We start from the raw sequence: 18,362 nt of genomic DNA, 5'->3' as shown, positions 1-18,362 counted from the left end.
CCGCACAAACGTGGTTCTTATAAATGCTTTCCCCCTATCTTCTGACAAATAATACCCAGGGTTCTCCACCATCCCCCAAGTGCCTTCTGCTGCCAGAATTAAGATAGCTTGTTGTCATCACATAATTTCCCACATACCACTATCCCTTTATGATTTTTAAAATTTAAGTAATTCTAAAGAAATAGGGAGATAGCCCCAGGCAGGTAGCTGAGTTGGTTAGAGCATCCTCTGGATATGCCAAGGTTGTGGGTTCAATCCCATCAGGGCACATGCAAGAATCAACTGATGAACAGCTGTGGGTTCTAATTGTGTGTTGTTCCTATGAATAGGTGGAAAACAGCGATCTCCCTCTCTCTCTCTCTCTCAACTCAATAAATAGAGTTTTTAAAAAGAGGGAGATAATATAACACTTGTGTCCTGGGGCAAGTTGCTTAACTGGTTTGGGTCTCAATTTCCTCATTTATAAAAGGACTCCCCGGACTAAGTAACCCTGTTAAAGCCCAACTCTTTTTTATGACAGTATTTCATAACACTCTAAATAACCATACTGAAATAACAAATCACAGATAATAAAATCTAAACCTAACAACACACAATTTTTAAAAAACATGACCTAACTGTAGAATAAAAGCAGAATGGTTACAATAAAAGTATATATTTTAATTTGTGAATGTTGCCACGCAACAACAGTCGATAGACACCTGTCCGGTGCAGTTATAAATGCAAACTGAAAAAGTGTTTTCACAACTCAAGTACCATGAGCAAGCAGTGTTGCCATTGGTGACTATCTTCCAAAAATGGTGAACTCTTGGTAATGTTTGAAACAAAACAGTACAATCTTCCTTCAGTTGATACAGTAGTTACATTCCTGGAGAAGTCAGTATGTATCAAAAGTGGGCAAAAATACTTTGTGTGTATATGTAAAACAGTCTTAGTTCTGAGGAACTAGTTTTTGAGCGAGTGCCCAGCATTGTAGACTATCTAGTATGCCTGGCCCCTGCCTAATAAATGCCAGTAGCCCTTGCCAGTTATTGTGACAACCAAAAGTAATACACAGATTGCCACAATACCTCCTTGAGAACCATGAGGCTTCACGATCATTCAGGTCCCTTTCAACTGAGATTCATGGTTTCTCAGGGAATGTTGGTGAGATATTTTTGCTTGGTTTTGCTTCAGTTTCCTTTTCACATAGACCAGGGTAAACAGGTTCAAAGGCTGTTCTGACAGTTCAAACAGCACATAGCAACAATGGGATGTACTGACTACCCTGGTTCTGGGCTTTATTTTACTGTTTAGTAGAGCCCGTGTACAGGGTACTGTCCTGGGAGTACCTAAAATAATTAAATTACACAGCAGTTTCCTATTTTCACCTAACCCCTGCTTACAGGCATGAAGGCGTTTTGTTGATCAATATGTTATAACTGGAATATTAAGTTGGAAAGGAAGCGGGGGAAACACACAAAGGTTTGTCTTCAAACACATTCACTCTGAAAAAGAATGTGCGCACTTGAGGTAGCCAAATAAACCAATTTTCACTCCAAACAACTTTTTCACTAAGAATTCATTTGCATCTTCCCCAGGCAGTCATTTGCAAATTTTATTTGAAGTGACCTAAAAAGTGTTAGGAAAAGTTGAAATGTGGAAAACTTTGAGTGTCCTCCCTTTCTTACATTTCCAGGCATTGTTAAATTGAGCACCCATATCAAAGCAAATAACTGTGTACTATTTGCACCATCCCCACTCCCACCCCATTCCCCATTCCTGAAAGGAAGCTGAGTGGACAAGAGCCTGGAAACTGCAGATCCTTGACCTGGAAGTTCAGATTCCTGTGTCACTGGGAGCAACTTACTTGACATCTTGATGCCTGTTTTCTTATCTATGAAGTGAGAATTAAAGCAGTTTTTGCCTCAAAAGGTGGTTGGGATTTAAGGGCTCATGCATCAAAGTGCTTTGAGTGAGAGCTTAGTACACCGTGGATACATGTACATATACATATACACTTCTGTCCCCATCATCTCAACTCCACCAGCAGAGCAGGTTGCTCTGGCACTGGGCTCCCACAGTACCCACTGTTCAAGTCTCCACCGTGACACCATGTTATGCTGCAGTTGTGTATCAGCCCACAGAGGAGAGGAAATTTATACCCCAGGATGGTATAAGGAGTGGCAAAAGATGCCCAATAGATGTTTGATGATGGGTGAAAAATGCAAATGCCCACCTTCTGCAAGCTGTAATGTAGGCATGTTAAGGGATCTAGATCTATTATTTTGCTTCCGAAGGTGACTTCAAGCAAATTTCATCACCACTGTCTGAGACTGAGATAGATTGAAATCACATTATTGTGATACAAATAAGTAATGTGCCTGAGTAACCTAAAACCATGCAGAAAGATAATAAGATGATTTGTAGTAGAAGGCATTCTAAGAGATAGAAACCTGAGTCTTTTGTGAACCTCATGATAGCCAGCCAGTTTCTCTGCAAAGCCCAGTGGGAAGGCCTCCTGAGTCCAACTAACCCACACTTCCCTTCTCTAGGGTGGATAGGGAATAAAGTTCAAGGAGGGCGGAACTCCCTGTAATCAGATGTTAATTATAGACATGGAAGTAAAAGCAGTCGCCTATTGTGTCTCCTTTCATGTTTGAAAGTGTAATAGCTTTGGGGGGGGGGGGTTTTGTTTGTTTGTTTGGGGCTTCAGACACAGCAGATTCCCTACCAATGCTAGGTAATTTACAGTAATTAGGAGAATATTGCTATGATGGTTGATAAAAGTTCTAAAGAGAAAAAAGATGTCTTAGACTCTAGGATATAGCTGTACACCCTTATTATCCAAGGGTGAGAGCTCGTATATACAAAATCAGGAATGTTTCAGGCAGTTATTATACTCCTAAATAGCAGATCTGGCTTGGAATCTACTTTCCTCCCACACACAATGGCAAGACGAAAATCAAAATTATATCCGAGGGCATCTTCTCTACTGCTAACAGTACTTGAAAATATTTTCAAACAGAAAAATCCAGTGCATTTCTGCCTTCATTCGTGCAAAATGTCTGCATAGTACAAGGAATAAATAATAGGGAAGCCTTGGGTCGAGGTCCGGGTGGGGGTGGGGAGGGGGAGTGGGCAAGTAGGCTGCCTTGCCTTGGGAGAGAAGAAAGGAGTCTGGGAAGTACAGCAAAGGGGGTCCACATGGCCTCAAGATTCCATGCTACATCTTAGGTAATAGGCGCACTTTTAGCAGTTTGTCTCTCAGGTGATGTAGAACATGAAGCTTGGCCATAAGCTCTCAGATAGACCCGAGTACAGTCCTGTGTTGGAATTACATACTCGACGCTTTGTCAAAATAATTTGCTCTTTCCCCAACACCTTCTTACTTAGTGATTATTGGTGTCATTGTCCTCCAAAGATTTACTTAGTTTAATCGTTTTTAGAGTTTTTAAACCTTTTCAATGTTTCTTTTTTTTGTTTGTTTGCACCACTCCACCCCCACCCCACCCCCACCCCACATTCCTTTGCATGCTGGGCCCAACCTGCCAAAGCTTTTCCACGTTTCAATTTTAATTTTTTTAAAGACATCTTTATATAACTGTCTGTGATTTTGTGATACACAATAAGAAATATATATATTTGGTCTTCCATCCGTTCCGACACAGAGCTCCTAAAACCCTTGGCATTTCCTGTGAAGAGAACGGTAACGGTCTTTTGTTATGTTAATGAGTGGCTTTTGCAGAGTACTTCAGGATGGGGGCTGGTTGCCAGTGGAGCCAACTATGTGATTAGAGAGTTGCAAATTTCAGTACTACTTCACCCCCACCTCTTCGGAGGGAGGGAAGAGGGGCTGGAGATTAACTTCAGTAATCAATGATCAATGAGTTAAACAAGCCTATGTAATGAAGCCTCCATAAAAACCCCAAAACTGGTGCTCCTCTAGAGGGCATGGAAGCTCGTGCCCTTTCCCCACACCTTGCCCTATGCATTTCTTCCATCTAGCTATTTCTGAGTTTTATCCTTCTATGATAAACCAGTCATCTAGTAAGTAAATGTTTCTCTGAGTTCTGTGAGCTTCTCTAACAAATAAATGTAACCAAAGATAGGGGTCTTTGGAACCTCCAGTCTACAGCTAATTGGTCAGAAGCACAGGTGATAATCTGGATTTGCTGCTGGTATCTGAAGTGGGGGATGGGGGTACTCTTATGGGACTGAGCCCTCAACCTGTGGAATCAATGCTATCACCAGGTAGTGTGAGAATTGGGTTAAATTGTAGAACATTTAGCTGGTGTCAGAGAATTGCTTGGTGGTGCGGGGGAAAAAAAAACACACATTGCAATTGGAATCAGAATCCTACTGTCTAACCCAGGGGTGTCTAGTAACAAATACAAAATTGTGTATTCTGGTAGAACCCTGGACCTTCTGCAAATTCTCCCTTCGTGTTGACCATCTGAATGTTATTGTGATAGGATTAGTAAGAAGCTGGGAAAATACCTGGGCAAGTGGAATGAGGAAACTAAGACAAGAAAATTACACAAGGCCAAACAATTTGGACAACTTACAGCCAGCTGGTGAATCACAAGACCTTATCTTCCTCAACCAAGGACACTGAAGAGCAAATGGTTTATACCTCTCCTCCCTAACCAGAGAATACATAGCTTAAATCTCTCTGCTCTGGGAAAATAGAGAACAGACACCCAATAAATGCCACTTGTGCCAGCCAAACCCAAGGACAGGTGAAGTCAGGGGAACAAATTAAAAAAAAAAAAACATTAAAAGCCAAACAGACCCAAGATAAAAGTAAAACTGTAACCAAAAGCAGGTCTGGCTGCCTGCCGCTAGGAAAGCCAATACTCCATAGGCAGGTGCTGATGTAAAGGAAAGTGGCTTATTCTCAGGTGCCAGCCACCAGGAAGATGGGGGACTCATGTCTCAAAGCCCCTCTCCTGGGAGATGGGGGACTCCTGTCTCAAAGCCCATCTCACCCTCTCGGTGCAGTTAGAGGTTTTTATAAGGAGGGAGAGGGGAACAGAGCAAAGACATCAAGGGAAGAGTTAAAAAGTTCTCTACATGCAGACCAGCACAGTTTGTGCTGATAAAGACAGTGCTGGTACCCTGTGTCATCCTGGTTTAGTCACACTGGCTTCACTTTGTCTCAGCTTCAGGTCATCCTGGCGCCACAGTGGTCAGCAAATCCCCTGGAGCTGGAATGCCTGAAGGTCAGATGCCTGTATCTTTTGAAGTTTGTTCCTAGGATTCTTATACAAACATGCTGTTCATCTACAAGCTACACATTAGTCAGAGTCCACACTTACAGAAACAATGTCGATAGAATGGTGGGGTGGGTTCCAGTTTCCCACCGTTACGATTTTCCACTGTTAAAAATCCCCACTGTCATTTTTTCTTCCATTTCTATGGAATTTAGATGGTTGTAGCCAAAACATTTCAGAAAATTAGAAAAATTCAAGATCCAGGCTAGTTCATAAGTGAAAAATAAAATTTTATAGACAATGAGCTGAACTAGAGTCTATTTCCATAATTGTGTGTTATATATTTTTTGTTTTTTATTTCAATTTACAGGAAAGTTTTTTTAAGATTTTATTTATTTATTTTTAGAGAGGGAGGGGGGGAGAAAGAGAGAGAGAGAGAAACATCAATGTGTGGTTGCTGGGGGCCGTGGCCTGCAACCCAGGCATGTGCCCTGACTGGGAATCGAACCTGCGACACTTTGGTTCGCAGCCTGTGCTCAATCCACTGAGCTATGCCAGCCAGGGCGTGTGTTATATATTTTATTGAAACAAAATTTTTCTCCTAAAAATCACCCTCATTTTTATCAAAGAGGTAAATCAAGACTAACTCATTTACAGCATTAAGTCCAGTTTTAATTTGGCCTGATTATTTGCATGAACACAACAAGAATAGCAATTAATCATATGGGCTTTCCTAAATATACTTTGGTGGAATGTTACAAGGAATTTTTAGATTGAGCTTTAATTAGCCTCTCAGGGCAAAGAAGCCAAGCATGATATTTGCCATCATGCTTTACATGCAGTATCTATAACTTTGGGTAAACTCCTCAAGTTCTAGACGTCCCCAAAATGTCTTGAAGTTCTTTCCCTGTTATCTCCCAGGAAAGCAACCTTTACTCCTTAACTGGAAAGACTGCTGTAAACCATGTGAATAAGCACGGTACCAGGCTATTTCTCTAAGGGGCTTTTATCGGCTCCAAATTCAATCTTTATTCCTTAAAGCTTTTTGCTGACATCCAGAGTCTAGGCATGTCTCTCCTTCAGACATGACATTCCAGTGAAAGTCTTGGTGAATAAACCCACAATTGGAAACTGGAAGAAATCAGATTCCTATTGGATCCATGCAAATAAACATATTGCCATGAAAATAATAATATTCACTCCTTAAGAGCTTCAAATTCTGGAGGGATAAAGTAGGGAGAAAAATGTAAATGCTTCGATATTGTTACAATTTACCAAATTGCTCTAAGAAAAGAAACAAGTTTTTAAAAATAAGCAATATTTTGAATGAAGTCACAAGAACAATAATTATTTTCAGTTCATTCAGCCCCGTAATCAATTCCTGTTTGTCCCCATTATCCACCACTATTTCTATGTATTCAGTCATTCCCTAGAGCCTCACAAATCCCCATCTATTTGAAAAGTGTAACCTGCAAATTTATTCTTAGAAACTCATACTTTAGAATAAGTCAAGAGATGTAACATTTTTGCAAATGCATCAGAGTAAAATAATGACTGTCTCTAAATGACAAAAAATACTTAAAATAATATGATTATAGATCTGATTACTAGGCAATTAAAAATGAAATTTGCTTATTTGTAACAACATTTTAAGATAACAATTAAAATTACAAACGAAAGTATATCAGAAATCAATTAATTTGTTCCCCACTGTCCAATTGTACCTAGGGTTTCTGTTGGGAAATAGCAATCGGTTTTGGAAAATCAAAGGGAGCCTTTGGCTTTTTCATTTATCATTAAAATGATCACTTTGCTTTGCCATCTATCTATGTGCCTTTCTGTTCCTTTCTTATTTCTTTTTCTCCCATTTCCATTTCCCTTATTGGGTTTCATACTCCAAATGTCCTTCCTTCCTGTAATGTGCATGTAATATGTATATCTCTTTCCTTTATCCTGTCTCACCTTTTTTTTTTCACTTCCTCAATTCCTTCTCTTTTTGCTCCTTCTCTCTACATAATCCTTTAATTTGCATAGACCCTCTTTGATTTAGAGGAACCCTCTTCGATTTACACAGACCCTCTGCAACTTTCCTAGTCCCCTTTAGTTTGCCCCCTTTTTAAAAAAAATATTTTATTTATTTTTAGAGAAAGGGAAAAGGAGGGAGAAAGGGAGAGAAACATCAACCGGTTGCCTCTCGTGCACTCCCCCAGTTGGGGGCCTGGCCCCGCAACCCAGGCATGTGCCTTGATTGGGAATCATCCAGCAACTTCTGAGTCTGCAGGCCAGCATTCAAGCCATTGAGCCACAGCAGCCAGGACTAGTTTGCCCTTTTAACTCACCGAGAAATAACTAAACCTCTTTCAGTTCCATAATTTACACCTTTTATTAACAAAACTATATCTTTTTCCCAATGTAACTAGAATTTTCAATTTTTTGTGACAAGTAAAAGTAAGAATTAGCATTCTTTAGATCAGCAAATTTATTAAAACATTTTATAACTTTCAGAAAAAGGTTTTTCCACTGGCACATACACTTACATTTTTATTCTTGGTGATTACTGCATTTTTTTTAAGTGAGACTTTTTATTTTGTGTGTGTGTTTTTTTTTTATTGAAGGTCCCTTATTGGTCCTTCTTTCACAAGTCACAAGTGACCACAACCAGGTGGTGTGGGGAGGGGTCATCTCCACAACATTCCATTTCTACACAGAACTAAGCAGAGAAGCACAGAGTCACTATTTCAGTTAGAAGTTAGCAGCAGGGGGAAAGTGGAGGAACAGGTGGGGAGCTGGGGTGTCGTTAAAAAAATACAGGCCCCTCCCAAATTGGGGTGCTTGGAGGGGATTTAGTCTGCTTCAAGCCAAGAGGAATCAGAAGGTCAAAAGCAGTTTGGGAAGGCCAGAACCGTCAGGGGTGAAGGGAGGAGGAAGGTCCAGTGGCTGGGAGACTGTTTGGCAACTAGGTAAAGGGATTGCCCTTCCCCTGCTGGGATTCCCTCAGCTCCTGCGATCTGGCAGGAAGCAGGCACCCTGCAACCCCCACAGGCAGGTCTCCAGCTGCCAGATGCTCCAGGCAGGGGGCTGGAGGAATCTCAGAAATGCTTGCCCTCCAGGTTCTCTGCCAGAGTGCAGGGGTCCTTGACCTCGTAGCAGTTTGCTTGTAATTCATGCTTGATCCCTATCAGCTTCTTCTTGATGGCATCCTTGGAGCTGGCATAGATCATTTTGCTTGTAAGGAGTGAAGACTCAGAAGATAAACACCAGGTCCTCCTTCTTGCTCTCCTTGGTCTCGTAGGTTGCATCATAGAGGGCATAGTGGCAGTCTGTCTGGCAATATCTTGACAAAGGTGGCATAGGGGTCATCTACCCTCTGGCCCACGTCACCTACCAGGATCTGCTTGCCCTCCTCCATGCTGATGTTCTTGTCTTCACTCAGGCAGGAGAGCACTGCCTTCTTGGGCTTCTTCACCTTCTCTGGCGTCCAGGGCCCAACCCACTGAAGCACATCAGCAAGGGCGAGTTTTCTTCTTAAAATAATCTTATTGTGCCACTTCCTTGTTCAAAAGCCTTCCATTGCATTCAAGGTGATTTCCTGATTGAGCTCCCATAGAGCTTTCCAATTACATTTTCTCCTATCCCCCACCATTCCCCACCCCTCTTTCCCCCTGCCAGGACCCCCAGCAACATCCTGGCACTTTTTGCTCTGCTGCTGCATTACTCTACTCTGAACACACTTAGATTGCCCCACCTCTGTTCCTTTGTTCACAAGGTTCCCTTTACACAAAATGTCCTTCCCCTGTGTGTCTTCCTCTCAAATTCTCACCTCAACCTTCACATGCACACACATGCACACACTCATGCAGTCTGTGATAGTTTATTTTAAAGTGTCAACCTGGCTAGACCATGCTACCCAAATATTTGGTCAAACCTCAGCTAGATGTTGCTGTGAAGGTATTTTTCAGATGAGATTAACACTTCAGTCAGTAGACTAAATAAAACAGAAGAGCATCCATAATGTAGGGGGGGGGTCACATCCAACCAGATGCAGGCCTTATAGGGGTGTCCAACCTGCAGCCCATGGGCCACACACTGCTCAGGATGGCTATGAATTCGGTCCAACACAAAATCATAAATCTACTTAAAACATTATGAGATTTGTTTCTGATTATGTGTCACAATGTATTTAATGTGTGGCCCCAGACAACTCTTCTTCTTCCAGTGTAGCCCAGAGATGCTGAAAGTTTGGACATGCCTGCTAAGAGACAAAGACTGAAGTCCCCTGAGGAAGAACGAATTCTGCCAGCAAAAGACCTCTTGACTCAAGCTGCAACATCAGTTCTTCCCTGTGTCTCTCTAACTTGTCAGCCTATACTGCAGATTTCAGACTTACCAGTATCCACAATGACATGAGCCAATAGTTTAAAATCAATCAGATAGATAGATAAATAGATAGATAGACAGGCATCCTATTGGCTGTGTTCCTCTAGGGAACCCTAACTAACACACAGTTTCTCCCTGTTGGGCTCCTGCAACCCTTTCTCCATTCCCATTGCTAACTCTCTCTCTCTCTCTCTTTTTTTAATCCATGTGTCTAAGGCATGAACCAGGGCACAGACCAAAAGCCAACCTGGGATAAACAAGGAGTTACTTTGTCCGTGGCTGATATGAGACAAGCACCACCAAGCCAGGTGTAACTCTACCCAGATCAGGGACACCATTGCAGACTCTCTTGTATCATATGCAATCATGCACAGGTCAGTTTCATCTGCAGGTACACATCCACTGAAGGCAGAGACATTTTCTTCTCATCTGCATGTCTCCATGGAGCCTAGTACCTCTTACAGGTCCTGCTCTATTCAGAAAAGAGACTCCCCAAAGGAGAGGCAGGAGAACTAGGAATGGAGAGCTTGAACAGTGTCAAAGGAGAGAAAGCTAAACCCAAAAGAAAACACTTGCCAGGGGTTATGAACTCAGATGCCTCGGGATTAGACAGGTCATGTGGATGAACAAAGGCAGCTATGTAGACAAAGCGTGGGATGTGGTGAACTGGAGGGGCAACCCACCTCATTATTTTCCTATAAGAATACAGAACCAGTGGTGCCAGGTTTTTAAAGAGAGGCTGGGTTTTTGTATGCAATTTCACAGAATGTCACTGGATGTTGACTGCTCATTCAGATTATTTCATGTTGTATATGAAGGCTTCGAGGCTATGGCTACTGTTCTATTTGTTAAACTGGGTTGATTAGTACGTGTTGGGTTTGTTTTTCCTGATTCTCCTTACCTCATAGAAAGGTTATAAATATCCTTTTATATGTATTCCAAATTACCTTCAAAAATCGGGAAACCCTTTATGTGAGTTCAATTATGCCAGCAGACCACCCATTTGTATCCTCTATTGTATGTTAGTTTGTTGTTTTGCAAAACTTGCAGATTAAATGAAGGTTTGTGGCTGTACACCTCCACTTGAATAACAATTAGATTAGTTCAGTGTTACTTGTGCTGAAAATAGAAACAGGCAGCACTGACGTTTCTTCCACAAGAATTGTTCTATGAAAGGAAAGATGTTGCAGCTCACTGACTGCCATCCACTCTTTTCTCTCTGGAATGTCTTTGAATGTACTGTGTGTCACCTTCCACACAACTTGATGGTGAATATCAGAACATTAATTATTCTGCAAAGCCAAACTATGACTTTAAACATACACGTGTTCCTCTTTGTGGTGTTGATGAAGTCTGCATGTGTGAGCAATGGGGCACAATTTGTACTCTGCATCTAACAGAGGTATCTAAATACTAGCACTATGGAGACAGAGCTGTCTTTGGTTCCAAAACTGTTCAACCTCAATTTTGAATGAAGCAATAATGACTCACTTGCGGTCTGAAACACGTGATTTTTACCATTCTGTGCCTCCGTTTCCTCATTGATAAAATTAAGATAATGAGGGCCACCCGTAAGTATCAGGTATAGGTAATAGGAAATGATTTTGATTGGGTGAAGCAAGAAAACTACAGAAGGAAAAATATCAAATCAAATCAAAGTATTATTTTAATCACTCAAAAGAGTTTTTAAAGATTTTATTTATTTATTTTTACACAGAGGGGAAAGGAGAAAGAAAGACAGGGAGAGAGAAGCATTGGCTTGCAAACCAGGCATGTGCCCTGACTGTGAATCGAACCCAGGATCCTTTAGTTTTCATGCCAGTGCTCAATCCACTGAGCCACACCAGCCAGGGCAAAAAGATGTTTATTGAACATCATGCTAAGGCCTGCAGGTGGGAATACAAATAAACTTAAAACATGGCCTGTGACATCATCAGCCCAACATGAGGCTATAATAGGTGGTAAATGCCAACTAGGCTGTGAGCTCCTCCACCGCACAGTCCTGATCATCTTAGTAAATGCAGAGTGAATGAATGAGTGCTACCAAAAGTGCAGGGACTCTTCTAAGGAGGTAGATACCATGGTGTGCTTGAAAGTTACAGATGCTTTCTATGTTGGAGCTTGAATAAAACCTGGAGACCTAGAAAGGATTCAGATAATCAGAGGGGAGGAGAAAAGCTGTTTCTGGCTGTGGGGATGAGGGAGAAGATACCTAGTATGTAGAAACTTTGCGGGGATGGGGAGCATGTAGGGATAGGAATGGCCAAGGAGTCTTTGGAAATGGTGAGTTTGGAAACAATGGCTGGAGGGGACGACAGGTCATTCAACAAAACCCACAAAGCAGGAATACAGTGGTGAATGAGAGTGACGCCAGTCTGACTTCACATCATGGAGCTGACCATCTGTTGACTGTGGTGTTTAAGTGTGTGTTTAGAAAACAAGTGGGAGATGAAAAGGTAGGTTGGAAAGGTAGATTGGGGCTGATGGTAGAGAATGAAGCATTTGGCCTTTATTTTGTCAGCAGTGGGGAGCGACTAAAGATTTCTAAGCAGCAGAATGACAGGAGGAAATGTTGAACTTGGTATATAAATATGACTTTCTTGCTGTCTTAGCTCAAGCTACTAGAACAGAATACGCTGAGTAGCTTATAAACAACAGACATTTCTTTCTCACAGTCCTATAGCCTAGAAGTGCAACATCATAGTGCTGGCAGATTCAATGTCCAGCAAGGGCTCACTTCCTGGTTCATAGGTGACACCTTCTCACTGTGTCCTCACAAGGCAGAAGAGGCAAGGGAGGTCTCTGGTGTCTGTTTTATGAGGGATCACCCTCAGGACCGAATCACCTCCCAGAGGTCCCACCTCCTAATGCCATCACATTGGGGAGTAGGCGTCAGCAGACGGATTTGGGCGTGGGGCACAAACATGTAGTCTATAGCAGCTGTGTACAAAGCGAGTTGGGGCAAAGAGAGGCTGCTGGGCAGCAGGATGTCAAGTGTTCCCAGACCAAACTGCAGTAAGAATAGTAAGGAAGGGAGATTATTAGGGGTGGGGGTCACCACCCAGAGGGAAATGACAGAATGAGCTACTGCTTGGACCTGATAACAAAAAGCATTCTCAGGCTTTGAGCCTCAAGTACTTGTTGTAATGATAATTCAGTCATTCCTACATAAGATCAGACCTTACGATTTTAAAAATTCTTGGAGGAAAACTGTGGCCTAAACAGATAGTTCAGTCCTCTCTTCTAAATTATGCATTTCTAGGTTCCTCCCAAATGTGTCACTGGACATACTTTTCTAGTTACCTAGGTAGGGAACATCATATTCTACTTGGAATATAGGCCATTGCATAATAAATCTCATCTTGCCTTCCTTAGAGTCATGCAAAATGAGGCAGCTTGTCATGTGAGTCAAGTCCTTTCAGCTTCTCAGATGAATGTTGCTATATTAGGACTGAGGACTGTTATACAACAAGACCCAACTACACCTTTCCTTGATACCTGTACTTCATAGTGAAGACCACCTGTTGAACTAACAGGCAGCATTTTATTTTGAAAAATTATCATATCCAGGGGTGAATTGTCTGTTAATCTCACAGGATCACTATTTTGATATTAGCCATTTCAAAATGTGGAAAGAATATTCTAGAAAATGAACCAGTGGTAATTTTGATAAAAAAAAAATATGGATATGTTTTTACACAATACACTATGACCTATATGTAGCTAGAATAATACTAGGATTTCAAATGGTCCATAACTGGCAGTCCCCCAGAAGTTGTGTGAAACAGACAAGCAAGGAGCGACCTTCCCCAACTCTCCTGGCTAGAGAAGGTGCTCAGCCGTGGGGTCCCACAGCCTGCTTTACATCCCATACCACACTCTCAAGGAAGGCATGTGCTCCATGTCCTTGGCCCCACTAGAGCTAATACTTGAAGGCAACTGTATTTTATTCCTTTTCAGACCACTAGTACCAGCTAGTAAACCTGGAACATAGTAGGTACTGGATAAACATCAGCTGGGTGGACAGACAGATGGATGAAATATGTGCATGCAGTACAGGGTAGGGCAGGCAAGGAGATCACCATTATTTTTTAAAATTTTAAATGAGACCATATCAAAATTTTAAACTTTGCTCTGCCAAAGACCCTGCTAAGAATATGAAAAGAGAGATTAAGGAGTTCAAATCACCAGTAATAAAAATAGCCACAGGGATATAAAGTACAGCACAGGGAATATAGTCAATAATATTGTAAAAACTATGTATGGTGCCAGATTGGTGCTACATTTATTGTGATCATCACTTTGTAAGGTATAGAAATCTCAAGTCACCATATTATATACCTGAAAGTAATATAATATTGTATGTCAACCATAATTAAAAAATAAAGTTAAAAAAGATGACAAGGCAAGTTAAAGACTGGGGAAAGTATTTTTAAATCACATATTTGACAAAGGACTTATATCCAGAATAAGTAAAGAACTCTCAAAACTCAACAGTAATAAACAATCCAATTAGAAAATGGGCAAAAGACATGAACAGGTATTTCAATGAAGAGGATATACGGATAGCAAATAAGCACATGAAAAGATGTTCAACATGATTAGCCATCAGGGAAATGCAGATTAAAACCACAATTACATTATCACCACAGCCCTATCACAATGGTTAAAATAAAAATAGTGATAATACCAAATGCTGGACAATATGCACAGAAACTGGATCATTCATACCTTGCTGGTGGGAACATTAAATAATGCAACCACTCTGGAAAACAATTTGACAGGTCCCTTTAAAACTGAAAATGGATTTAGTGCCCTGGCTGGTGTGGCTCAGTGGGCTTAGCACCGTCCTGTCAACCAAAAGCTCACTGGTTCGATTCCCAGTCAGGACACATGCCTGGGTTGCAGGCCAGGTCCCCAGTAGGGGGTGTGCAAGAGTCAACCACACACTGATGTTTCTCTCCCTCTCTTTCTTCCTTCATTCCCCTCTCTCTAAAAATAAATAAAATCTTAAAAATAAAAATAAAGTTAACTATATGGCTCAGCTCTTGTGCTCATTTATCTGAGGCAAATGAAAACTTCTTTTCACACAGAAACTTCTACACAAATGTTCATAGCAGTTATTTGTTTATTTGTAATAGCCAAAGACTTAGAGCTACTTAAATATACTTCAGTGGGTGATGGTTAAAGTGTGGTACAACCACACCATGGAATACTACTCAACAATAAAAAGAAATGAACTAGCATACTATGGACTCAATGTTTGTGTCCCCTCCAAAGCTCATATGTTAAAGCCCTAACCCCCAATGTGATGGTATTTGGAGGTGGGGCTTTGGGAGGTGATTAGGCTTAGCTGTGGTTATGAGGGTGGGACCTACATGATGGCATTAGTGTCCTTATAAGAAAAGGAAGAGAAACCAGAGCTCCTTGTCTCTCATTTCCCCTGCTCACTCAAAGCAGTAAAAAGGCTGTCACCAAGAATCAGTTCTAGCAGAACCTTGATCTTGGACTTCCAGTCTCTAGAACTGTGAGAACTAAATGTCTATTGTTTAAACCACCCAGCCCTTAGTATTTTGTTATAGCAGCCTGAGCTGACTAAGACATAGTGATACACATAAAAACATGGACAAAGCTTCAGGGAATTCTGTTGAGTGAAAAAAAATTCAGTCTCAAAAGGATAGATACCATTTGATTCCATGTACTCAACATTTGTGGAATAACATAGTTCTAGAGATGGGGAACAGTACAGTATTGCCAGGGATTAGGGATGGGGGAGGTGAGGGGAGTGGGTGTGGCCATAAAGAGATAATCTGGGGGAGCCTTGAGGTAATGGCAGAGTTCATTATCTTGATCATGGTGGTTACACAAAGCTACACATGTGATAACATTGCATGGAACTATACACACACAAACATGCAAATGAACCCATGTAAAACTGGCAAAGTCTGAATAGGGTCTGAATATGTTTCCTGGTCTTCATTTTTGTACTGTAGTTATGCAACTTCCTGTGAATCTATCATTATTCGAAAATTAAAAGTTTTTAAAAATGAAACCAGTCAGCATTTCTGACTTGCAACTTTGTTTTTTCTTTATGCACACCCTCTCCTTTGAAACTGTTTCTTACATCATGATTTGTGAGAGCCTGAGGCAATTAAAATATATCAGGGCCTTCAAATGTACCTTTAAAGTTATAATCCTTTTGTTATCGTTTTGTGGTGGTAACTGCAAGAGACTCCTTTCAAAGGCCCAATACTGGTTCCCTCCCCTTTCTTTCTGGTTATTGAAATTATCATCACCTTCCTCCTTGGTAAACTTTTCTGACAAATGTTGAGTGAAGTGTTTTCTGAGGATCCTGAAAGATTAATAGTGTCCAGAAATGCAAAGTAGTCAACAATGTACATGCTGAACTTTCCTTTTGTCATTGCCCCCAGAGGTTTATTGGACAATTATGCTCTACAATTAACCTAATTTTAATAGCAGGCATAGCTCCTGACTTGGTAATTAACCATCACAAACTACATGTATTATTTCTTGACCTCATCCCCGAGACAACTGGAAGGGACTGTGTTAGCCCCTCTGGGCTGCTAGAACAAAATACCACAGGCTGGGTAGCTTATAAACAACACACATATGTTTCTCACAGTTCTGGAGGTTCAAAGTCCAAGATCAAGGTGCCAACAGTTTGGTGTCTAGTGAGAGCCCACTTCCTGATCCATAGACAACTGTCCACTTGCTGCATTCTCACAATTGGTGCTAGGAAGCTTTTTGGGGTCCCTTTTATAAAGTCACCAATCCCATTTGTGACCTGATCACCTCTCAAAAGCCCCGTCTCCTAAGACCATCACATTGGGGGTTAGGAGTTCAGCATGAAATTGGGGATGGGTGACAAATGTGCAGTGTATAGAAGAATGTTTCTCCTATGTCCTCCAGTCTGAGGGGACTCAGCACCAGTTGGTTGGGGAAGCAGGGAGAAAGACAAGTCTCCTTAGGGGAAATGTGTCTCAAGAAAGCCGTACGAGTTAGGGACTGTAGGGGTAGCATCAGACCCCTTCTTGTCCTGCTCCTGCCTTCCCTGCCATCACTGTCACCATTACTGCTTCTGAGGGTCCAGCCATTGGTTCTGTAGCATGGCACTGCTGGGCAAGGGCTGAAAGGAGATGAACCCTTTCTAGTGTGCTGCTGTCTGCTGGCTCCTCTGGTTGCCTGCTTATGTCCTTACCGCAGCCATGCCCTTTGGGAGCCCAAGAGAAACTCTCTGCCACAGCCTGGCTCACGAAGCACCTTTGTCCCTCTGTGTGAAGCCCCTTGGCAGTGCTGACAGTAGGGTTCATGCTACAGAGGGTTTTGAACAAAGACCTCCAAAACAAAAAAGATTTGTTCTATCCCCTGAGATCAAACTGGTACAAGGTCAGAAATGTCTCCTGTTGATATACATTGTGTCCCTAAAGTCAGAAAATATGGATACTTTTTCTTTTTCAAGATGTCCTTGATGACATTCTATATTTCTGCCCGTTTTCTAGCCTGGTTGAATACCCTGTATAGTTAGCTAGGCTGTAACTCAATTACAGCATGAATGGAGCTGTTTTCAGCCTGGCTATTTTTAGTATCCCTCTGGGTTACCTGACTCTGAGCTACTCAGTTTCAAGACTTCTAAGTCATAGATTCATTCATTAGGCAGACATCTTTGAGCACCATCTGTGCTTTGTGACAGCATTTCCGGTACAAGGAGGAAAGGAATGCCTGCTGGTTCTACCTTACAGGGGGTACTGACTCCCGGGACAAATCGTTTGTGTCGTATCAGCTTCTCTAACATCATCACATGTTTTGCTTTGGGGTTTTTTGTTTTGTTTTGTTTTGTTTTTTGAGAGTAAGGAATTGGTGAAACTAGGATCTCGGTCAGCTTGATGACTGTGTTGTCTTGACTGGCTTAATTTATGTAATTAGTCCATGATGAGTCTACCAGCTGCGTCATAAAACACAACAACAAGCCAGTGAAAACTCGCCAAGAAAATGACTGCTCTGTTAAAGTCATTTGCACAGCACAAGGAATTCAGCCAGTGTGCCCAGATGGCCTTTTTTAAATCAATTCCTTGAGTCAGTCTCTGAAGCACACCTACACTGCTCTAGGTCTGCAGAAGGGCCCAGTTTTTAGAAAGAGATCCTACAGAAATGAGTAAAAGATTTAAACTATTAGCAGTTACTTTGCAGAGACAGGAAGTTGTTTTTCCAGTCAGGGATGGATCATTGGCCCAGAGTTACTTCCTGGGTTCCACCAAGGCTGCCTCACCAGAATGCTACGAGTATCTAATGTTACCTTTATTCATTTAAGAAAGAGGTTCATGGTTGTTGTTTCTTCATTTCTTTTCCTTAATTGTAATCACTGGACTTCTAACCTAGCAAAGGGCCCACCAGTGAGATTTTAAAAGAAATGAATGGAGGTCTAACAGCTGAGCATGCTGGGAGATTCTTAACGTTCCCTTGTGCTAGGCAGGTTGAAATATGGGTCAATGCATCCTCATGGGAGTACAAGGTAGTTTGGAACTGGATGTTGGCGTGCTTTGCAAGAAAGTTAGTTCTGGGTTTAATCTAGGTCCCGGTTGTCTACTACTGGTATGGAAGAGACCCCCCAAAACTTAGGGACTTAAAACAATCATGTATTTTTCATTACCTGCGGTTCTGGGGGATGATAACAGGCTCAGCTATGCAGTTCTTTGAGGTTCTGAGTTTGGTTGCACTGAGACAGTGGATAAGGCTGCACTTATCTGCATCTCCTTCACTCACATGTCTGGC

General features: G+C 41.7%; 1 non-coding gene and 1 pseudogene across 1 annotated transcript; both read right to left on the bottom strand.

Moving 5' to 3' along the window:
- Positions 1-8,284: 8,284 nt before the first annotated feature.
- LOC123832691 lies at positions 8,285-9,600 on the bottom strand (annotated as a pseudogene).
- Positions 9,601-9,775: 175 nt separating this feature from the next.
- Positions 9,776-9,906, bottom strand: LOC123832866. The gene has a single exon (XR_006788125.1). It is a non-coding gene; the product is annotated as a small nucleolar RNA SNORA48 (small nucleolar RNA).
- Between the last annotated feature and the right edge of the window lie 8,456 nt (positions 9,907-18,362).

The sequence above is a fragment of the Phyllostomus hastatus genome, unplaced genomic scaffold (assembly GCF_019186645.2).
Source record: "Phyllostomus hastatus isolate PE091 unplaced genomic scaffold, TTU_PhHast_1.1 phas_scaffold_200, whole genome shotgun sequence".
Lineage (NCBI taxonomy): Eukaryota > Metazoa > Chordata > Mammalia > Chiroptera > Phyllostomidae > Phyllostomus > Phyllostomus hastatus.
Note: the sequence above shows the minus strand (reverse complement) of the source record. Positions and strands in the feature narration are given on the sequence as shown.